This window comes from Hemiscyllium ocellatum, chromosome 12 (assembly GCF_020745735.1).
Source record: "Hemiscyllium ocellatum isolate sHemOce1 chromosome 12, sHemOce1.pat.X.cur, whole genome shotgun sequence".
In the NCBI taxonomy this organism is placed as follows: Eukaryota; Metazoa; Chordata; class Chondrichthyes; order Orectolobiformes; family Hemiscylliidae; genus Hemiscyllium; species Hemiscyllium ocellatum.
Window position 1 is genome coordinate 101,554,893 of NC_083412.1, and position 24,207 is coordinate 101,579,099.

Genomic DNA, 24,207 nt, shown 5'->3' on the forward strand with positions numbered 1-24,207 from the left:
AATTGGCTCACTGTTTTTAAAGCACAAACTTTTAAAACGAGTGTTAGCTGTAATGTGATTACATTTCCAACACTTTAAGCGCTGTTTCTAAAGCAGAATTTTTCTATAACATGGGGTTGTACAAGAATGCAGTGTTGAAGGAGAACTACCTGTACACCACAATGTCATCCTTAATATTGATTTGGAGATGCCGGTGTTGGACTGGGGTGTACAAAGTTAAAAACACACAACACCAGGTTATAGTCCAATGAGTTTAATTGGAAGCACACTAGCTTTCAGAGCAACGCTCCTTCATCAGGTGATAGTGGAGGGCTCGATCGTAACACAGGATTTATAGCAAAAATTTGCAGTGTGATGTAACTGAAATTATACATTGAAAAATTGATTGTCTGTTAAGCGTTACTGTATTGTTAGAATACAGTAATAGTTTCACTTCTTTCATGTGTAAATCACAAAACCTTTTTTTTAAAAAGTTGCATTCTCGGGTCAAAAACTGCATGAATTTATGTAGAACTCTGTTATCTCACTTTTTAGATTAGAATCAATCTAAACATCAGGTCATAGACAGAGAACACAGGGGGCTAACACCTTCAACATATTGTCAAGCTATCACCATTGTTAACAGCTAACCCAAGAATGCAACTTTAAAGAAAACGTTTTGTGATTTACACATGAAAGAAGTGAAACTATCACTGTATTCTAACAGATGAAAGGCTTAACAATCAATTTTTCAATGTATAATTTCAGTTACATCACACTGCAAATGTTTGCTATAAATTCTGTGTTACGATCGAGCCCTCCACCATCACCTGATGAAGGAGCGTCGCTCCGAAAGCTAGTGTGCTTCCAATTAAACCTGTTGGACTATAACCTGGTGTTGTGTGATTTTTATCCTTAATATTGGCTTCTAAAATTATTACCAATGACTCATGTCAGGCTAAGCAATCTATAGCTTCCTATATAAAAACCAAAAGAACTGCAGATGCTGTAAATCAGAAACAAAAACAGAAATTCTCAGAAAAGCTCAGCAGGTTGGCAGCATCAGAGAACAGAAATCAGAGTTAATGTTTTGGGTCAAATTACCTTTTTCCAGCAACTTGTTTTTGTCAATAATTTCCTGTCTTCTGCCTCCCTCCCTTCTTACACAGGGTGCTTTATCCACTTTCACCTTTCCCAACATGTTCTCCTTCGTAATGGCCACTGCACTCACCTCTGCCCTCTGACTCTCCAAGTTCTGATAAGTTGCTGGTGTTTTCCACTGAAAATTGATGCAAAATACCTGTCAGTTCCTCCAACACTTTTTGTTCCCATTACTACTTCTCCAGCCTCATTTTCCAGCAGTCAAACACTCACTCTTGCCACACTGATGTTTTATATATCGAAGGAAAACCCTTGCAATCTGCTTTTATATTGCTAGCTAGTTTACATTCATTTAATCTTCTCCCCACCAACTCCAATTTTTTTCAAGCTATCCTCTGGTCTTTAAAGTTTCACCAATCCTCTGTTTAGATAAGGTTTTTGCCCTGGGGTGGGGGAATCCAGAACTCGAGGGCATAGGTTTATGGTGACAGGGGAAAGACATAAAAGGGATCTGAGGGGCAACTTTTTCACACAGAGGGTGGTGTGTGTATGGAATAAGTTGCCAGAGGAATTGGTGGAGGCTGGTACAATTGCAACATTTAAAAGACATCTGGATGGGTATATGAATAAGAAGGGTTTGGAGGGATATGGGCCAAATGGGACTAGATTAATTTAGGATATCTGGTCGGCATAGACAAATTGGACCGAAGCATCTGTTTTCGTGCCATACATTTCTATGACTCTATGACACGCTTTTTCTTTTGCTATTATGCCGTCCCTGACTTCTCTGGTCACCACAGTTGCCTTAAGATGTTTCCTCTTCCTTGGGATGAAGTTCTGCTGTGCCTCCTGAATCATCCCCAGAAACTCCTGCCATTACTGCTCCACCATCTTCCCTGCAACTGTCCCCTTCCAATCAACTCTGGCCAGCTCCTCCCTCCTGTCTTTGTAGTTACCTTGACTCAGTTGTAATACTGTTATATCCGATTCTAGCTTCTCCCTCTTAACCTCTCCTTAGCATATTATGGTCACTGCTCCCTAGGAGCTCCTTCATTTCCAGCTCCCTAACCAAGTCTGCCACATTGCACATCACCAAACCCAGAATAGCCTGTTTCTTAGTTTCTTGAAGCAGCCGGTGATGGAGCACAGTATCTCAGACATTTCATAAATTCCTTTTCTTGGCATCCACCACCAACCTGATTTGCCCAGCTCACTTGCATAGTGAAGTATAATATTATAATATGCCTTTCTTAAATGCCTTTTTTATCACCTGATTTATTTTCGTCCCCATAACCTGTCTACTGCTAAGAGGCCTGTACACAACTCCCATTAGGGTCAGCAAGTTTTGAGAAGATTTGTAGCTCAGGTTGAGGTTCTGGATGTGGGTTTGCTCACCCAGCTGGAAGGTATTTTTTCAGACGTATCATCACCATACTGAGTAACATCATCAGTGAGCCTCCGGTGAAGCGCTGGTGTTAGTGACCTGCTTTCTATTTATACATCTAGGTTTCTTTGGGTTGGTAACAACAAACACATCAATTTGGACCCCATCTACCATCCTCTGAGGAAAAGAACCAGTAATGAAATCACCAACCCAAAGACACCTAAACACATAAATAGAAAGCAGGACATAGCACCAGTGCTTCATCCAGAGACTCACTGATGATGTTACCTAGTGTGGTGACAAAGTGTCTGAAACCGAACCTTCCAGTTTAGCAAGCAAACTCACATCCCATTAGGGTTTTTTTTCCCTTTGCAGTTCCTCCTCTCTATCCACACAGACACCACACCTTTAGACCTTACATCACTCCTTACTATTGGCTTAATTTCATTTTGTACTAACAAGGCAACCCCACCCCTCTTCCCATCAGCCTGTCCTTTTGATAGAATATGTATCTTGAATATTTAGTGTCCAGCCACGTCTCTGTGATCCCCACAATATTGTACCTGACAGTTTTAATCTGTGCTACAAGCTCATTTCCCTGGTTTTGTATGCAGTGTGTAAGTACAAAGCCCTCAGTTTTGCATGGATTAGCCCCCTTATTTGCTATGCCTGAAGTTAGATTCCTGAACCTTTCCACACATTCTTTCCTGTCACTTGTTCTGCAAACTTTAAACTCTGCTGAAACCTCCCACTTTAACTTTTCCCATATTCTTCCTTGTAACTGAACGCTCGAGGAGGAGAAAGTGAGGACTGAAAATGCTGGAGACCAGAGTTGAGAAGTGTGGTGCTGAAAAAGCACAGCAGGCCAGGCAGCATCCGAGGAGCAGGAGAATCGACGTTTTGGGCATAAGCCCTTCTTCAGGAATTCCTGAAGAAGAGTTATGTCTGAAACGCCGATTCTCCTGCTCCTCGGATGCTGCCTGGCCTGCTGTGCTTTTTCAGCACCGCACTTCTCAACTGAACGCCCAACCCCACTATTTAGTTTAAAGCCCTATCCACTGTCCTAGTTATGCAATTTAGCAGGACTATGGTCCTTGCATGACTCAGATGGACCCTGTCCCATCAGAACAGTTCCCTCCTTCCACTGTATTAGTGCCAATGTCTCATGAATTCAAAACTGTTTCTCCCACACCAATCTTTCAGTCACATGTTTTACCTGATTAACTTGTGCTAATTTCCCCATGACTCAGGTAATAATCTACAGATGATTACTTTTGTAGTTCTGCTTTTTAATTTAGCCCCGTGGGAGAATCTCCTTCTTCTTTTTACGTATACATGGACCACAATGACCGAATCTCTACCCTCCCACTCCAAGGCCCTCTGCAGCCCAGATGAGGTGCCCTGAACCTGGACACCAGGCAAACAACACAGCCATTGGGACTCTTGATCCTAGCCAGAGAACAGTGTCTATTTCCCTGACTGTACTATTCCCGCTGATTATAACTACATTTCTCTTTTCTCACCCTTTCAAATGGCTTCCTGTAGCTATGGTCAGTTTGCTCAGTCTCCCGACAGTACCCTCTCATTCACACAGGGACCAAGAATCTCAGACCTGTTAGACAAGCTCAAGGGCAGAAGCTCCTTCAGCACCACATCCTGGATGCCTCTACCTAACTCGCACATGGTCACATCCTCCTGTGCCCGGCCACTGTAGGTAATTAATCGAAGGAGTGTGTCTGTTTTCTGAAACACAGCGTCCAAGTAATCCTCACCCTCTCTGATGTGTCACAGTGTTGGAGATTCGGACACCAGCTCATCAACTCTGAGCCGAGCTCCTCAAGCGACGAACATTAGTTACAGATGTTACAACCACCAGCTCCCACATCTTGCAGTTACAACACAGCGCCTGGTACAAGCACCTTGAAGGAGAAAGTGAGGACTGCAGATGCTGGAGATCAGAGCTGAAAATGTGTTGCTGGAAAAGCGCAGCAGGTCAGGCAGCATCCAAGGAACAGGAGAATCGACGAGAAACACCTTTACCTAGCTCTTATTTTGAATTTCAAAAAAAAATTGCACGAGTATTTTAGTTTCAACCTTTATGTATTTCCCCTATTTATCTTCAATTTGAAAGTAACCAACAATATATCATCAACTTAGTAGCTATCACCAAACAATGAACTTAAGGTTTATCTGTGATGTCTTTTTTTGCTTCTAGTTGCAGATCCTGGGCTTCAATTATCCTGTTCAAAACATGTCACTTTCGAAATTCCCCCAAATTAATACTCATTCGAGCTGTGTCACTCTGGATGGAATCATTCTTTCTGACTGTGCAAAGCTTACTGTGCCCCAGTGTTATACAGGGACAGACCCGTCCCCACCAGTACCGTACCCCAGTGTTATACAGGGACAGACCCGTCCCCACCAGTACTGTGCCCCAGTGTTATACAGGGACAGACCCGTCCCCACCAGTACTGTACCCCAGTGTTATACAGGGACAGACCCGTCCCCACCAGTACCGTACCCCAGTGTTATACAGGGACAGACCCGAGCCCACCAGTACTGTGCCCCAGTGTTATACAGTGACAGACCCGTCCCCACCAGTACTATACCCCAGTGTTATACAGTGACAGACCCGTCCCCACCAGTACTGTACCCCAGTGTTATACAGTGACAGACCCGTCCCCACCAGTACTGTACCCCAGTGTTATACAGTGACAGACCCGAGCCCACCAGTACTGTGCCCCAGTGTTATACAGTGACAGACCCGTCCCCACCAGTACTGTACCCCAGTGTTATACAGGGACAGACCCGTCCCCACCAGTACTGTACCCCAGTGTTATACAGTGACAGACCCGTCCCCACCAGTACTGTGCCCCAGTGTTATACAGTGACAGACCCGTCCCCACCAGTACTGTACCCCAGTGTTATACAGTGACAGACCCGTCCCCACCAGTACCGTGCCCCAGTGTTATACAGTGACAGACCCGTCCCCACCAGTACCGTACCCCAGTGTTATACAGTGACAGACCCGTCCCCACCAGTACCGTGCCCCAGTGTTATACAGTGACAGACCCGCCCCCACCAGTACCGTACCCCAGTGTTATACAGTGACAGACCCGTCCCCACCAGTACCGTACCCCAGTTTATACAGTGACAGACCCGTCCCCACCAGTACTGTACCCCAGTGTTATACAGTGACAGACCCGTCCCCACAAGTACTGAACCCCAGTGTTATACACTGACACACCCGTCCCCACCAGTACTGTACCCCAGTGTTATACAGTGACAGACCCGTCCCCACCAGTACCGTGCCCCAGTGTTATACAGTGACAGACCCGCCCCCACCAGTACCGTACCCCAGTGTTATACAGTGACAGACCCGTCCCCACCAGTACCGTACCCCAGTGTTATACAGTGACAGACCCGTCCCCACCAGTACTGTACCCCAGTGTTATACAGTGACAGACCCGTCCCCACAAGTACTGAACCCCAGTGTTATACACTGACACACCCGTCCCCACCAGTACTGTACCCCAGTGTTATACAGTGACAGACCCGTCCCCACCAGTACTGTACCCCAGTGTTATACAGAGACAGACCCGTCCCCACCAGTACTATACCCCAGTGTTAGACAGGGACAGACCCGTCCCCACCAGTACTGTACCCCAGTGTTAGACAGGGACAGACCCGAGCCCACCAGTACTGTACCCCAGTGTTATACAGTGACAGACCCGTCCCCACCAGTACCGTACCCCAGTGTTATACAGTGACAGACCCGTCCCCACCAGTACTGTACCCCAGTGTTAGACAGGGACAGACCCGAGCCCACCAGTACTGTACCCCAGTGTTATACAGTGACAGACCCGTCCCCACCAGTACTGTACCCCAGTGTTAGACAGGGACAGACCCGAGCCCACCAGTACTGTACCCCAGTGTTATACAGTGACAGACCCGTCCCCACCAGTACTGTACCCCAGTGTTATACAGAGACAGACCCGTCCCCACCAGTACTGTAGCCCAGTGTTATACAGTGACAGACCCGTCCCCACCAGTACTGTACCCCAGTGTTATACAGAGACAGACCCGTCCCCACCAGTACTGTACCCCAGTGTTAGACAGGGACAGACCCGTCCCCACCAGTACTGTGCCCCAGTGTTATACAGTGACAGACCCGTCCCCACCAGTACTGTACCCCAGTGTTATACAGGGACAGACCCGTCCCCACCAGTACTGTACCCCAGTGTTATACAGTGACAGACCCGTCCCCACCAGTACTGTGCCCCAGTGTTATACAGGGACAGACCCGTCCCCACCAGTACTGTACCCCAGTGTTATACAGTGACAGACCCGTCCCCACCAGTACTGTACCCCAGTGTTATACAGTGACAGACCCGTCCCCACCAGTACTGTACCCCAGTGTTATACAGTGACAGACCCGAGCCCACCAGTACTGTGCCCCAGTGTTATACAGTGACAGACCCGTCCCCACCAGTACTGTACCCCAGTGTTATACAGGGACACACCCGTCCCCAACAGTACTGTACCCCAGTGTTATACAGTGACAGACCCGTCCCCACCAGTACTGTACCCCAGTGTTATACAGAGACAGACCCGTCCCCACCAGTACTGTACCCCAGTGTTAGACAGGGACAGACCCGTCCCCACCAGTAGTGTACCCCAGTGTTAGACAGGGACAGACCCGAGCCCACCAGTACTGTACCCCAGTGTTATACAGTGACAGACCCGTCCCCACCAGTACCGTACCCCAGTGTTATACAGTGACAGACCCGTCCCCACCAGTACTGTACCCCAGTGTTAGACAGGGACAGACCCGAGCCCACCAGTACTGTACCCCAGTGTTATACAGTGACAGACCCGTCCCCACCAGTACTGTACCCCAGTGTTATACAGTGACAGACCCGTCCCCACCAGTACTGTACCCCAGTGTTATACAGAGACAGACCCGTCCCCACCAGTACTATACCCCAGTGTTAGACAGGGACAGACCCGTCCCCACCAGTACTGTACCCCAGTGTTAGACAGGGACAGACCCGAGCCCACCAGTACTGTACCCCAGTGTTATACAGTGACAGACCCGTCCCCACCAGTACCGTACCCCAGTGTTATACAGTGACAGACCCGTCCCCACCAGTACTGTACCCCAGTGTTAGACAGGGACAGACCCGACCCCACCAGTACTGTACCCCAGTGTTATACAGTGACAGACCCGTCCCCACCAGTACTGTACCCCAGTGTTAGACAGGGACAGACCCGAGCCCACCAGTACTGTACCCCAGTGTTATACAGTGACAGACCCGTCCCCACCAGTACTGTACCCCAGTGTTATACAGAGACAGACCCGTCCCCACCAGTACTGTAGCCCAGTGTTATACAGTGACAGACCCGTCCCCACCAGTACTGTACCCCAGTGTTATACAGAGACAGACCCGTCCCCACCAGTACTGTACCCCAGTGTTAGACAGGGACAGACCCGTCCCCACCAGTACTGTGCCCCAGTGTTATACAGTGACAGACCCGTCCCCACCAGTACTGTACCCCAGTGTTATACAGGGACAGACCCGTCCCCACCAGTACTGTACCCCAGTGTTATACAGTGACAGACCCGTCCCCACCAGTACTGTGCCCCAGTGTTATACAGGGACAGACCCGTCCCCACCAGTACTGTACCCCAGTGTTATACAGTGACAGACCCGTCCCCACCAGTACTGTACCCCAGTGTTATACAGTGACAGACCCGTCCCCACCAGTACTGTACCCCAGTGTTATACAGTGACAGACCCGAGCCCACCAGTACTGTGCCCCAGTGTTATACAGTGACAGACCCGTCCCCACCAGTACTGTACCCCAGTGTTATACAGGGACACACCCGTCCCCAACAGTACTGTACCCCAGTGTTATACAGTGACAGACCCGTCCCCACCAGTACTGTACCCCAGTGTTATACAGAGACAGACCCGTCCCCACCAGTACTGTACCCCAGTGTTAGACAGGGACAGACCCGTCCCCACCAGTAGTGTACCCCAGTGTTAGACAGGGACAGACCCGAGCCCACCAGTACTGTACCCCAGTGTTATACAGTGACAGACCCGTCCCCACCAGTACCGTACCCCAGTGTTATACAGTGACAGACCCGTCCCCACCAGTACTGTACCCCAGTGTTAGACAGGGACAGACCCGAGCCCACCAGTACTGTACCCCAGTGTTATACAGTGACAGACCCGTCCCCACCAGTACTGTACCCCAGTGTTAGACAGGGACAGACCCGAGCCCACCAGTACTGTACCCCAGTGTTATACAGTGACAGACCCGTCCCCACCAGTACTGTACCCCAGTGTTATACAGAGACAGACCCGTCCCCACCAGTACTGTAGCCCAGTGTTATACAGTGACAGACCCGTCCCCACCAGTACTGTACCCCAGTGTTATACAGAGACAGACCCGTCCCCACCAGTACTGTACCCCAGTGTTAGACAGGGACAGACCCGTCCCCACCAGTACTGTGCCCCAGTGTTATACAGTGACAGACCCGTCCCCACCAGTACTGTACCCCAGTGTTATACAGGGACAGACCCGTCCCCACCAGTACTGTACCCCAGTGTTATACAGTGACAGACCCGTCCCCACCAGTACTGTGCCCCAGTGTTATACAGGGACAGACCCGTCCCCACCAGTACTGTACCCCAGTGTTATACAGTGACAGACCCGTCCCCACCAGTACTGTACCCCAGTGTTATACAGTGACAGACCCGTCCCCACCAGTACTGTACCCCAGTGTTATACAGTGACAGACCCGAGCCCACCAGTACTGTGCCCCAGTGTTATACAGTGACAGACCCGTCCCCACCAGTACCGTACCCCAGTGTTATACAGTGACAGACCCGTCCCCACCAGTACCGTGCCCCAGTGTTATACAGTGACAGACCCGCCCCCACCAGTACCGTACCCCAGTGTTATACAGTGACAGACCCGTCCCCACCAGTACCGTACCCCAGTGTTATACAGTGACAGACCCGTCCCCACCAGTACTGTACCCCAGTGTTATACAGTGACAGACCTGTCCCCACCAGTACTGTACCCCAGTGTTATACAGTGACAGACCCGTCCCCACAAGTACTGAACCCCAGTGTTATACACTGACACACCCGTCCCCACCAGTACTGTACCCCAGTGTTATACAGAGACAGACCCGTCCCCACCAGTACTGTAGCCCAGTGTTATACAGTGACAGACCCGTCCCCACCAGTACTGTACCCCAGTGTTATACAGAGACAGACCCGTCCCCACCAGTACTGTACCCCAGTGTTAGACAGGGACAGACCCGTCCCCACCAGTACTGTACCCCAGTGTTATACAGTGACAGACCCGTCCCCACCAGTACCGTACCCCAGTGTTATACAGTGACAGACCCGTCCCCACCAGTACTGTACCCCAGTGTTAGACAGGGACAGACCCGAGCCCACCAGTACTGTACCCCAGTGTTATACAGTGACAGACCCGTCCCCACCAGTACTGTACCCCAGTGTTAGACAGGGACAGACCCGAGCCCACCAGTACTGTACCCCAGTGTTATACAGTGACAGACCCGTCCCCACCAGTACCGTACCCCAGTGTTATACAGTGACAGACCCGTCCCCACCAGTACTGTACCCCAGTGTTATACAGTGACAGACCTGTCCCCACCAGTACTGTACCCCAGTGTTATACAGTGACAGACCCGTTCCCACAAGTACTGAACCCCAGTGTTATACACTGACACACCCGTCCCCACCAGTACTGTACCCCAGTGTTATACAGAGACAGACCCGTCCCCACCAGTACTGTAGCCCAGTGTTATACAGTGACAGACCCGTCCCCACCAGTACTGTACCCCAGTGTTATACAGAGACAGACCCGTCCCCACCAGTACTGTACCCCAGTGTTAGACAGGGACAGACCCGTCCCCACCAGTACTGTACCCCAGTGTTATACAGTGACAGACCCGTCCCCACCAGTACCGTACCCCAGTGTTATACAGTGACAGACCCGTCCCCACCAGTACTGTACCCCAGTGTTAGACAGGGACAGACCCGAGCCCACCAGTACTGTACCCCAGTGTTATACAGTGACAGACCCGTCCCCACCAGTACTGTACCCCAGTGTTAGACAGGGACAGACCCGAGCCCACCAGTACTGTACCCCAGTGTTATACAGTGACAGACCCGTCCCCACCAGTACTGTACCCCAGTGTTATACAGGGACACACCCGTCCCCACCAGTACTGTACCCCAGTGTTATACAGTGACAGACCCGTCCCCACCAGTACTGTACCCCAGTGTTAGACAGGGACAGACCCGTCCCCACCAGTACTGTACCCCAGTGTTAGACAGGGACAGACCCGTCCCCACCAGTACTGTACCCCAGTGTTAGACAGGGACAGACCCGTCCCCACCAGTACTGTACCCCAGTGTTAGACAGGGACAGACCCGTCCCCACCAGTACTGTACCCCAGTGTTATACAGTGACAGACCCGTCCCCACCAGTACTGTGCCCCAGTGTTATACAGGGACAGACCCGTCCCCACCAGTACTGTACCCCAGTGTTATACAGTGACAGACCCGTCCCCACCAGTACTGTACCCCAGTGTTATACAGTGACAGACCCGTCCCCACCAGTACTGTACCCCAGTGTTATACAGTGACAGACCCGAGCCCACCAGTACTGTGCCCCAGTGTTATACAGTGACAGACCCGTCCCCACCAGTACTGTACCCCAGTGTTATACAGGGACACACCCGTCCCCAACAGTACTGTACCCCAGTGTTATACAGTGACAGACCCGTCCCCACCAGTACTGTACCCCAGTGTTATACAGAGACAGACCCGTCCCCACCAGTACTGTACCCCAGTGTTAGACAGGGACAGACCCGTCCCCACCAGTAGTGTACCCCAGTGTTAGACAGGGACAGACCCGAGCCCACCAGTACTGTACCCCAGTGTTATACAGTGACAGACCCGTCCCCACCAGTACCGTACCCCAGTGTTATACAGTGACAGACCCGTCCCCACCAGTACTGTACCCCAGTGTTAGACAGGGACAGACCCGAGCCCACCAGTACTGTACCCCAGTGTTATACAGTGACAGACCCGTCCCCACCAGTACTGTACCCCAGTGTTAGACAGGGACAGACCCGAGCCCACCAGTACTGTACCCCAGTGTTATACAGTGACAGACCCGTCCCCACCAGTACTGTACCCCAGTGTTATACAGAGACAGACCCGTCCCCACCAGTACTGTAGCCCAGTGTTATACAGTGACAGACCCGTCCCCACCAGTACTGTACCCCAGTGTTATACAGAGACAGACCCGTCCCCACCAGTACTGTACCCCAGTGTTAGACAGGGACAGACCCGTCCCCACCAGTACTGTGCCCCAGTGTTATTACAGTGACAGACCCGTCCCCACCAGTACTGTACCCCAGTGTTATACAGGGACAGACCCGTCCCCACCAGTACTGTACCCCAGTGTTATACAGTGACAGACCCGTCCCCACCAGTACTGTGCCCCAGTGTTATACAGGGACAGACCCGTCCCCACCAGTACTGTACCCCAGTGTTATACAGTGACAGACCCGTCCCCACCAGTACTGTACCCCAGTGTTATACAGTGACAGACCCGTCCCCACCAGTACTGTACCCCAGTGTTATACAGTGACAGACCCGAGCCCACCAGTACTGTGCCCCAGTGTTATACAGTGACAGACCCGTCCCCACCAGTACCGTACCCCAGTGTTATACAGTGACAGACCCGTCCCCACCAGTACCGTGCCCCAGTGTTATACAGTGACAGACCCGCCCCACCAGTACCGTACCCCAGTGTTATACAGTGACAGACCCGTCCCCACCAGTACCGTACCCCAGTGTTATACAGTGACAGACCCGTCCCCACCAGTACTGTACCCCAGTGTTATACAGTGACAGACCTGTCCCCACCAGTACTGTACCCCAGTGTTATACAGTGACAGACCCGTCCCCACAAGTACTGAACCCCAGTGTTATACACTGACACACCCGTCCCCACCAGTACTGTACCCCAGTGTTATACAGAGACAGACCCGTCCCCACCAGTACTGTAGCCCAGTGTTATACAGTGACAGACCCGTCCCCACCAGTACTGTACCCCAGTGTTATACAGAGACAGACCCGTCCCCACCAGTACTGTACCCCAGTGTTAGACAGGGACAGACCCGTCCCCACCAGTACTGTACCCCAGTGTTAGACAGGGACAGACCCGAGCCCACCAGTACTGTACCCCAGTGTTATACAGTGACAGACCCGTCCCCACCAGTACTGTACCCCAGTGTTATACAGGGACACACCCGTCCCCACCAGTACTGTACCCCAGTGTTATACAGTGACAGACCCGTCCCCACCAGTACTGTACCCCAGTGTTATACAGAGACAGACCCGTCCCCACCAGTACTGTACCCCAGTGTTAGACAGGGACAGACCCGTCCCCACCAGTACTGTACCCCAGTGTTAGACAGGGACAGACCCGAGCCCACCAGTACTGTACCCCAGTGTTATACAGTGACAGACCCGTCCCCACCAGTACCGTACCCCAGTGTTATACAGTGACAGACCCGTCCCCACCAGTACTGTACCCCAGTGTTAGACAGGGACAGACCCGAGCCCACCAGTACTGTACCCCAGTGTTATACAGTGACAGACCCGTCCCCACCAGTACTGTACCCCAGTGTTAGACAGGGACAGACCCGAGCCCACCAGTACTGTACCCCAGTGTTATACAGTGACAGACCCGTCCCCACCAGTACTGTACCCCAGTGTTATACAGAGACAGACCCGTCCCCACCAGTACTGTACCCCAGTGTTATACAGTGACAGACCCGTCCCCACCAGTACTGTACCCCAGTGTTATACAGTGACAGACCCGTCCCCACAAGTACTGAACCCCAGTGTTATACACTGACACACCCGTCCCCACCAGTACTGTACCCCAGTGTTATACAGAGACAGACCCGTCCCCACCAGTACTGTAGCCCAGTGTTATACAGTGACAGACCCGTCCCCACCAGTACTGTACCCCAGTGTTATACAGAGACAGACCCGTCCCCACCAGTACCGTACCCCAGTGTTATACAGTGACAGACCCGTCCCCACCAGTACTGTACCCCAGTGTTATACAGTGACAGACCCGTCCCCACCAGTACTGTACCCCAGTGTTATACAGTGACAGACCCGTCCCCACAAGTACTGTACCCCAGTGTTATACAGTGACAGACCCGTCCCCACAAGTACTGTACCCCAGTGTTATACAGAGAACGACCCGTCCCCACCAGTACTGTAGCCCAGTGTTATACAGTGACAGACCCGTCCCCACCAGTACTGTACCCCAGTGTTAGACAGGGACAGACCCGAGCCCACCAGTCCTGTACCCCAGTGTTAGACAGGGACAGACCCGTCCCCACCAGTACTGTACCCCAGTGTTAGACAGGGACAGACCCGTCCCCACCAGTACTGTACCCCAGTGTTATACAGAGACAGACCCGTCCCCACCAGTACTGTACCCCAGTGTTAGACAGGGACAGACCCGAGCCCACCAGTACTGTACCCCAGTGTTAGACAGGGACAGACCTGTCCCCACCAGTATTGTACCCCAGTGTTATACAGAGACAGACCTGTCCCCACCAGTACTGTACCCCAGTGTTATACAGTGACAGACCCGTCCCCACCAGTACTGTAACCCAGTGTTATACAGTGACAGACCCGCCCCCACCAGTACCGTACCCCAGTGTTATACAGTGACAGACCCGTCCCCACCAGTACCGTACCCCAGTGTTATACAGTGACAGACCCGTCCCCACCAGTACTGTACCCCAGTGTTATACAGTGACAGACCCGTCCCCACCAGTACTGTAGCCCAGTGTTATACAGTGACAGACCCGTCCCCACCAGTACTGTACCCCAGTGTTATACAGAGACAGACCCGTCCCCACCAGTACTGTACCCCAGTGTTAGACAGGGACAGACCCGAGCCCACCAGTACTGTACCCCAGTGTTATACAGGGACAGACCCGTCCCCACCAGTACTGTACCCCAGTGTTATACAGCAACAGACCTGTCCCCACCAGTACTGTACCCCAGTGTTATACAGGGACAGACCTGTCCCCACCAGTACTGTAACCCAGTGTTATACAGTGACAGACCTGTCCCCACCAGTACTGTACCCCAGTGTTGTACAGGGACAGACCTGTCCCCACCAGTACTGTACCCCAGTGTTATACAGGGACAGACCTGTCCCCACCAGTACTGTAACCCAGTGTTATACAGTGACAGACCTGTCCCCACCAGTACTGTACCCCAGTGTTATACAGTGACAGACCTGTCCCCACCAGTACTGTACCCCAGTGTTATACAGGGACAGACCCGTCCCCACCAGTACTGTACCCCAGTGTTATACAGGGACAGACCCGTCCCCACCAGTACTGTACCCCAGTGTTATACAGCGACAGACCTGTCCCCACCAGTACTGTACCCCAGTGTTATACAGGGACAGACATGTCCCCACCAGTACTGTACCCCAGTGTTATACAGGGACAGACCTGTCCCCACCAGTACTGTACCCCAGTGTTATACAGGGACAGACCTGACCCCACCAGTAGAGTACTGGTGCTTACCAGTAGGTGTAGTATGCCAAGGCAAAGAATAGAAGAGTGAGGCAAAGTCCCAGAAACAGCAAGTAGGCAGCTTGTGTCGCCGTCATCATCAAGAGTATGACCGTTGCCAAACAGAGCAGCAGCTGAGTCTGCGAGCCAACTGTGTAAATCCAAAGCAGATTATGACCCAACTAGTCTGGGTAAATCCGACAGCACAGCAACAGCTCCCAGAAACCACTTCCTCAGCAAGTCAGGGATCAGAGGTAGTGGGAGTCCTCCTCCTTCACGGAACACTACTCTCACTATTCCAAAATTAATACCAAGATTAAACCTCACAAATATCTCACTGCCTGACAGAAAGGAAAGATTCAGGAATTCTTTCTCCACAAAGAAAGTCATGTGGGAATGTGTGCACACTGCTTGCTTCATAATCCCTTAACCAGCTTAAATTTCACCATGTCGAAATGCCCTGGATCAGTCTCAGTGTATTTACATCAACCCATTGTTGGAACAGCAATCCTCACAGCCCATTCCTGCACACCCAGTCTACCCCAGTCTTCACCTCTACCCCAGAGGCAATCACGAAATAAATCAGTGGTGTGTTGCAAGGATCGCTGCTGAGTGCAGTGCTTTTTGTCATTTATAGAAATGATCTGGATGTGAAAAAGAGGTGTAATGGTTAGTTAGTTTGCAATTACACTAAAATAGGTGGTAGGGGAGGTTATCTCAGAGTATAATGGGACCTTGATCAGATGGGCTGCAGAGTGGCAGATGGAGTTTAATTCAGATAAATGCAAGGTGCTGCATATTGGAAAGGCAAGTCAGAACAGGACTGATACACTTAATGGTAAGGTCCTAGGGAGTGTTGCTGAACAAAGAGACCTTGGAATGCAGGTTCATCGTTCCACGAAAGTGGAGTCGCAGGTAGACAGGATAGTGAAGGCGGCTTTTGGCATACTTTCCTTTATTGGTCAGAGTATTGAGTTTGGGAGTCGGGAGGTCATGTTGCAGTTGCACAGGACATTGGTAAGGCCACTGTTGGAATATTGTGCGCAGTTCCAGTCTCCTCGTTATTGGAAGGACGTTGTAAAACTTGAAAGGGTTGAGAAAAGATTTACAAGGATGCAGCTGGGGCAATTTTCCCTGAAGCGCCTGAGGCTGAGGGTTGACCTTATAAATGTTTACAAAATCATGAGGGGCATGGATAGGGTGCATAGCAAAGGTCTTTACTCCAGGGTGGGAGACTCCAAAACTAGAGGAGACAGGTTTCGGTTGAGAGGGGAAGGCTTAAAAGGGACCCGAGGGACAACTTTTTCATGCAGAGGGTGGTGCATGCATAGAATGAGCTGAAGTGATGAAGAATGGTACAATTGCAGCATTTGAAAGGCATCTGGATGGGTGTATGAATAGGAAGGGTTTAGAGGGGTGTGTGTCAAATGCTGACAATCAGATTAATTTAGGATATCTGGTCAGCTTGAATGAGTTTGTCCAAAGGGTCTGTTCTGTCATGCACAGCTTAGATATTAGATTAATTCTCTACTGTGGAAACTAGTGTGGAAACAAGTCCACACCGACCCTTCAAAGAGAAACCCATGCAGATCCAGTCCCCTCTCACTAACGCACTTAGGGCAATTTAGCGTGGCCAATTCACCCAACCTATAGATCTTTGGACTGTGGGGGAAACTGGAGCACCCAGAGGAAACCCACACAGACATGGGGCGAATGTGCAAACTCCACACAGACAGTCACCCGAGGCTGGAATCGAACCCAGGTCCCTGATGACTATGATAAATACAGAATGAACAGTGACTGTGTGATGGCCTCACCGAATGAGTCGATGCAAATGAGAAAAGGATGTTGCCGAAACAAAGAAACAGCTCGCAAGAAAATACTAATAGGACCCCTTAAAGAAAAATTATTTTGACACCTACCTCCCACACCATATCCCCTCAACACTACCACACTGGCTTCTCCAAACTCCTTCCCAAATTCCTCTCTCCTGGCTACTTGCTGGAATGCAGAAGGCATGGGTAATGGTGGTAGCACTGACTGAGGTCAGCAAAATAACACATGCTGCTCTGTTAGACTCAGCACCATTTCCACTCAGTGTTATCCGGAATCAGGGTCCCTCATTGTCACACAGAATGACTCTTCTAAAATCATAGCAGTTTTGGCCTTTGCAAGTCTTTGCAAACCATAATGTCATCTCCAAACTTCTGTTGCTGTCCAAAGTCCTTGATCGTCTCAGAGCATAGAACATACAACAGTACAGCACAGTACAGGCCCTTCGGCCCTTGATGTTGTGCTGACCTTTTATCCTACTCTAAGATCAACTAACCGACATACCCTGTATTTTACCATGCGTCTATCCAAGAGTCACTAAAATGTCCCGAATGTATCTGGCTCTACTACTGCTGCCGAAAGTGCATTCCACACACTAACCACTCTGTTCTTTCTTTATAGCTTATTTGCACAAAGAAAATTTACAGCAGGAACAGGCCCTTCGGCCCTCCAAGCCTGAGCCGATCCAAATCCACTATCTAAACCTGTCGCCCAATTCCTGAGCATCTGTATCCCTCTGCTCCCCACCTACTCATGCATTTAGCCAGATGCATCTTAATTAAATCTACCGTGCCTGCCTCTACCACCTCTGCTGGCAACGCGTTCCAGACACCCACCCCCCTCTGTGTGAAGTACTTGCCGCGTGTATCCCCCTTAAACTTTCCACCTCTCACCTTGAAAGCGTGACCTCTTGTTATTGAAACCTTCACCCTGGGGAAAAGCTTGTCTCTATCCACCCTGTCTACACCCTTCATGATTTTGTAAACCTCAATCAGATCCCCCCTCAATCTCCTTTTTTCTAATGAAAAAAAACCTAACCTACTCAACCTCTCTTCATAGCTAGCACCTTCCATACCAGGCAACTTCATCATAAACCTTCTCTGCACCCTCTCCAAAGCGTCCACATCCTTTTGGTAATGTGGTGACCAGAACTGTACACAGTATTCTAAATGCGGCCGAACCAATGTCTGGTACAATCTTAACATGACTTGCCAGCTCTTATACTCAATACCCTGTCCAATAAAGGCAAGCATACTATATGCCTTCTTGACCACTCTATCCACCTGTGCAGCAACCTTCAGGGTACAATGGACCTGAACTCCCAGATCTCTCTGCTCATCAACTTTCCCCAAGGCTCTTCCGTTCATTGTATAATTTGCTCTCGAATTAGACTTGCCTAAATGCATCACCTCACATTTGTCTGGATTGAACTCCATCTGCCACTTCTCCGCCCCACTCTCCAGTCTATCTATACCCTCCTGTATTCTGACAGTCCCTTACGCTTTCTGCTACTCCGCCAATCTTTGTGTCATCTCTGACATCTCCTTGAAACCTTCCTCTAATCACCTTAAAATGATAGCCATGTCTCCCCTGGGAAAAAGTCTCTGGCTATCCATTCTATGTCTCTCAACATCTGGTACACCTCTATCAAGTTACCTCTCATCCTTCTTCAGTCCAATGAGAAAAGCCTCAGCCTTTCTTCATTTCAAATGCCCTCCAGTCCAGGCAGCATCCTGGCAAATCTACTTTGCACCCTCTCTGAAGCTTCCTATAATGAGGAGAAAGTGGGGTCTAACCAGGGCTCTATAAAGCTGCAGCATAACCTTGCAGCTCTTAAACTCTATCCCCCTGCTAATGAAACCCAACAAACTGTATGCCTTCTTAACAACTCCATCAACTTGGGTGGCAACTTTGAGGGATCAATGGATATGGACCCCAAGATCCCTCTGTTCCTCTACACTGCCAAGAACCCTGTAATTTGTATTCAAATTTGACATTCCAATCTTATGTCAGTTTAAAAGTTCAATCTGTTTCTTTAGACCTCCAATCTCAGTTTTAAGTTATTGAGAATGTATTCAGAGATTTTTGAGGAGATATGGGATCCCTGGTGGTCAAACTGAATCTTCACTCATGACCAGATAACCCTGTCTAACTTCTTATCACCTCCCCCTAGCCAGAATGAGCCTTCCTCTCGTCAGCATACTGACATACATCAGATAATAAAGAGAACTCAGTGACACCCAATAATCTCCTTCCATTTTTAGCTCTGTTACATTGCAGCATAATGTTTCAATGCTACTTTTTACTGTATTATAAATGAGACTGATTACGAGATTGAAGTGCTCATGTTACACACACACACTCCTCCTCAGGTTCCCAGTGCTGATCATTCTGGTGTTGAAGAGAAGCTCCCACACACTCTACATTATTCATTCCGATACACTGTGATATGATGGTTGCAGGCAGATACCGTTGTGATGATAATGCACTTTCATTTCCAACAGCTCTCAAAGTTTGAAGGCAAGAATAAAGTTGTCACTGCTCACTCTGTACCCTGGCATAGACAGAGGGCTCCAGGCAGCCCAACCAACGTTCCCTGACGCGGTCAGGTCTCCCAATTCAACTCTGCAGGCCTTCGCAACCTCCCTATGCCACATGCCAAGGGAGCACAGTTCTCAGAGCCTGTGACAATAAACAGCTCAAGGGACTGAACGGTGTACTCCTGTTCTTAACACAGCTTACATTTTGACAGCTCTCATTTTACAAACCCACCACAATTCATAGTGCCCATTAATCTGCACAAAACATTTTTCGCGAATCTTGACGCATGATCTGGTATGTCAGCCAAAATTTCCGAAACTCAAACACACCTGCAATGACACCAAAACCCCAGCACCACAGCCACCTGCTTGGTAAGGATGCACGGCCACAAACAGTCTGTAGGAGAAAGGGAGACTGCAGATCAGATATGAGCATGTGGTGCTGAAAAGGCAGGGCAGTTCAGTTAGCAGCCAAGGAGCGGGAGAATTCCTGATGAAAAGCGTGTGCCCGAAACATTGATTGTCCCGCTCCTCGGATGCCACCTAATCTGCTGTGTCTTTCCAACACCACACTCTAGATACAAACACTCTGTGACCACAGACAATTAAAAAGAAATAACATCCAGTAAAGAATTTACAGCACAAACAGCGCAGTCGGTTCAATTGCTCTGTGCTGGTCTTTACACATCACAGATGAATTTCCCCGATGCTACTTCATCTCACTATCAGAACAACCACACATACTTTTGCACGGTCAAAAGGTCAGTGCTGACGGAGCGCTGTGCTGTCAGAGGGTCAGTACCGAGGGAGTGCTGCACTGTCAGAGGGTCAGTACTGAGGGAGTGCCGCACTGTCAGAGGGTCAGTACTGAGGGAGCGCTGCACTGTCGGAGGGTCAGTACTGAGGGAGCGCTGCACTGTCGGAGGGTCAGTACTGAGGGAGCGCTGCACTGTTGGAGGGTCAGTACTGAGGGAGTGCCGCACTGTCGGAGGGTCAGTACTGAGGCAATGCCGCACTGTCGGAGGGTCAGTACTGAGGCAGTGCCGCACTGTCAGAGGGTCAGTACTGAGGGTGTCAGAGGGTCAGTACTGAGGGAGTGCCGCACTGTCAGAGGGTCAGTACTGAGGCAGTGCCGCACTGTCAGAGGGTCAGTACTGAGGGTGTCAGAGGGTCAGTACTGAGGGAGTGCTGCACTGTCAGAGGGTCAGTACTGAGGGTGTCAGAGGGTCAGTGCTGAGGGAGTGCCGCACTGTCAGAGGGTCAGTGCTGAGGGAGTGCCGCACTGTCAGAGGGTCAGTGCTGAGGGAGTGCCGCACTGTCAGAGGGTCAGTGCTGAGGGAGTGCCGCACTGTCAGAGGGTCAGTGCTGAGGGAGTGCCGCACTGTCAGAGGGTCAGTGCTGAGGGAGTGCCGCACTGTCAGAGGGTCAGTGCTGAGGGAGCGCCGCACTGTCAGAGGGTCAGTGCTGAGGGAGCGCCGCACTGTCAGAGGGTCAGTACTGAGGGAGCGCTGCACTGTCGGAGGGTCAGTACTGAGGGAGCGCTGCACTGTCGGAGGGTCAGTACTGAGGGAGCGCTGCACTGTTGGAGGGTCAGTACTGAGGGAGTGCCGCACTGTCGGAGGGTCAGTACTGAGGCAATGCCGCACTGTCGGAGGGTCAGTACTGAGGCAGTGCCGCACTGTCAGAGGGTCAGTACTGAGGGTGTCAGAGGGTCAGTACTGAGGGAGTGCCGCACTGTCAGAGGGTCAGTACTGAGGCAGTGCCGCACTGTCAGAGGGTCAGTACTGAGGGTGTCAGAGGGTCAGTACTGAGGGAGTGCTGCACTGTCAGAGGGTCAGTACTGAGGGTGTCAGAGGGTCAGTGCTGAGGGAGTGCCGCACTGTCAGAGGGTCAGTGCTGAGGGAGTGCCGCACTGTCAGAGGGTCAGTGCTGAGGGAGTGCCGCACTGTCAGAGGGTCAGTGCTGAGGGAGTGCCGCACTGTCAGAGGGTCAGTGCTGAGGGAGTGCCGCACTGTCAGAGGGTCAGTGCTGAGGGAGCGCCGCACTGTCAGAGGGTCAGTGCTGAGGGAGCGCCGCACTGTCAGAGGGTCAGTGCTGAGGGAGCGCCGCACTGTCAGAGGGTCAGTGCTGAGGGAGCGCCGCACTGTCAGAGGGTCAGTGCTGAGGGAGCGCCGCACTGTCAGAGGGTCAGTGCTGAGGGAGCGCCGCACTGTCAGAGGGTCAGTGCTGAGGGAGCGCCGCACTGTCAGAGGGTCAGTGCTGAGGGAGCGCCGCACTGTCAGAGGGTCAGTGCTGAGGGAGCGCCGCACTGTCAGAGGGTCAGTGCTGAGGGAGCGCCGCACTGTCAGAGGGTCAGTGCTGAGGGAGCGCCGCACTGTCAGAGGGTCAGTGCTGAGGGAGCGCCGCACTGTCAGAGGGTCAGTGCTGAGGGAGCGCCGCACTGTCAGAGGGTCAGTGCTGAGGGAGCGCCGCACTGTCAGAGGGTCAGTGCTGAGGGAGCGCCGCACTGTCAGAGGGTCAGTGCTGAGGGAGCGCCGCACTGTCGGAGGGTCAGTACTGAGGGAGCGCTGCACTGTCGGAGGGTCAGTACTGAGGGAGTGCCGCACTGTCGGAGGGTCAGTACTGAGGGAGTGCCGCACTGTCAGAGGGTCAGTACTGAGGCAGTGCCGCACTGTCAGAGGGTCAGTACTGAGGGTGTCAGAGGGTCAGTACTGAGGGAGTGCCGCACTGTCAGAGGGTCAGTACTGAGGCAGTGCCGCACTGTCAGAGGGTCAGTACTGAGGGTGTCAGAGGGTCAGTACTGAGGGAGTGCCGCACTGTCAGAGGGTCAGTACTGAGGCAGTGCCGCACTGTCAGAGGGTCAGTACTGAGGGTGTCAGAGGGTCAGTACTGAGGGAGTGCTGCACTGTCAGAGGGTCAGTACTGAGGGTGTCAGAGGGTCAGTGCTGAGGGAGTGCCGCACTGTCAGAGGGTCAGTGCTGAGGGAGTGCCGCACTGTCAGAGGGTCAGTGCTGAGGGAGTGCCGCACTGTCAGAGGGTCAGTGCTGAGGGAGTGCCGCACTGTCAGAGGGTCAGTGCTGAGGGAGTGCCGCACTGTCAGAGGGTCAGTGCTGAGGGAGCGCCGCACTGTCAGAGGGTCAGTGCTGAGGGAGCGCCGCACTGTCAGAGGGTCAGTGCTGAGGGAGCGCCGCACTGTCAGAGGGTCAGTGCTGAGGGAGCGCCGCACAGTCAGAGGGTCAGTGCTGAGGGAGCGCCGCACTGTCAGAGGGTCAGTGCTGAGGGAGCGCCGCACTGTCAGAGGGTCAGTACTGAGGGTGTCAGAGGGTCAGTACTGAGGGAGTGCCGCACTGTCAGAGGGTCAGTTCTGAGGGATTGCTGCACTGTCAGAGGGTCAGTACTGAGGCAGTGCCGCACTGTCAGAGGGTCAGTACTGAGGGATTGCTGCACTGTCAGAGGGTCAGTACTGAGGGAGTGCCGCACTGTCGGAGGGTCAGTACTGAGGGAGTGCTGCACTGTCAGAGGGTCAGTGCTGAGGGAGCGCCGCACTGTCAGAGGGTCAGTACTGAGGGTGTCAGAGGGTCAGTACTGAGGGAGTGCCGCACTGTCAGAGGGTCAGTACTGAGGGATTGCTGCACTGTCAGAGGGTCAGTACTGAGGCAGTGCCGCACTGTCAGAGGGTCAGTACTGAGGGATTGCTGCACTGTCAGAGGGTCAGTACTGAGGGAGTGCCGCACTGTCGGAGGGTCAGTGCTGAGGGAGTGCTGCACTGTCAGAGGGTCAGTACTGAGGGAGTGCTGCACTGTCAGAGTGTCAGTGCTGAGGGAGTGCCGCACTGTCAGAGGGTCAGTACTGAGGGAGTGCTGTGGATGGTACAACATGTGAACAGACCCTTCGGCCAATCGTGTCTGTACTAACTGTGACACCATTCTAAATTAAACGTCATCTAGCTTATTATGGGATCTTGCTGTGCACAGATTATCTACCAGGTCTCTTACATTACAACAGTGACCTAACCAAGTCACCCTTGGGACGTGACAGGCGCTAGGGTAATGCACTTCCCAAACGCATGACCTGGTAGCGACCATGCATTTGTGTGGCGCCGTTCCCCTCACCTCACCGGGAGGCTGGGCTGGGCTGGGCCTCAGGCTCTGTCCTGGCTCCGTGTCTGCTGTAGGCCGCAGGCTCTGTCGGTGCGGAGTGAGATGGGCTGGCGGGTCGGCGACGCCCGGGGCTTGGAGCCGGGAGCCGGTCAGGACTGCGTTAAACCCGGAGCCTGTATCACCACACACCGGGTCCCGGCTCCACACCGCCTTCCGGTCCGCCGCCTCAAACGCTCGGCCGGAACACCTAGCAGCAACGTTCAGTTCCGGGCTGAGGCGGGGGCCGCCCTGTTCCCATGGTAACATTAACCCTCCATCAGCCAGGGGTTTTCACCAGAGTCTGAAATGCTGCAGGGGCAATAATAATCCCAACTCAGTACAACATTGGGCAAGAACTGGGGCATATCTGAGGGGTAGGGCAATGAGGGTCAATGGGGACAATCAGGGGTCACCTTCAATGTGGGATATAGGTAAAGTAGTGCAACTTCTGCAATTATAATGACTTTTACAAAATAAATGAACTCACACCCAGTGTGTAATTGTTTCAGCCAAGAGCTGAGTCAACAAGAATGGAAACTATGTGGAGGA

The 24,207-nt window shown here is 51.7% G+C and overlaps 1 protein-coding gene across 7 annotated transcripts in view; it reads right to left on the minus strand.

Moving 5' to 3' along the window:
• The window catches only part of LOC132821214 (1-acyl-sn-glycerol-3-phosphate acyltransferase gamma-like), a 90,315-nt gene extending 66,474 nt beyond the window's left edge, over positions 1-23,841 (minus strand). For 3 of the 7 annotated variants that reach the window (XM_060833884.1, XM_060833883.1, XM_060833876.1), the window contains exons 1-2: positions 23,632-23,841; positions 19,850-19,916 (exon numbers count right to left, since the gene is read on the minus strand). The gene's annotated coding sequence lies outside the window, so the exon portion shown is untranslated. Of the gene's footprint in view, positions 1-19,849; positions 19,917-23,514; positions 23,598-23,631 lie in introns of those variants that run through there. The other 4 variants (XM_060833878.1, XM_060833879.1, XM_060833881.1 and 1 more) reach the window with 4 other exon arrangements.
• Between the last annotated feature and the right edge of the window lie 366 nt (positions 23,842-24,207).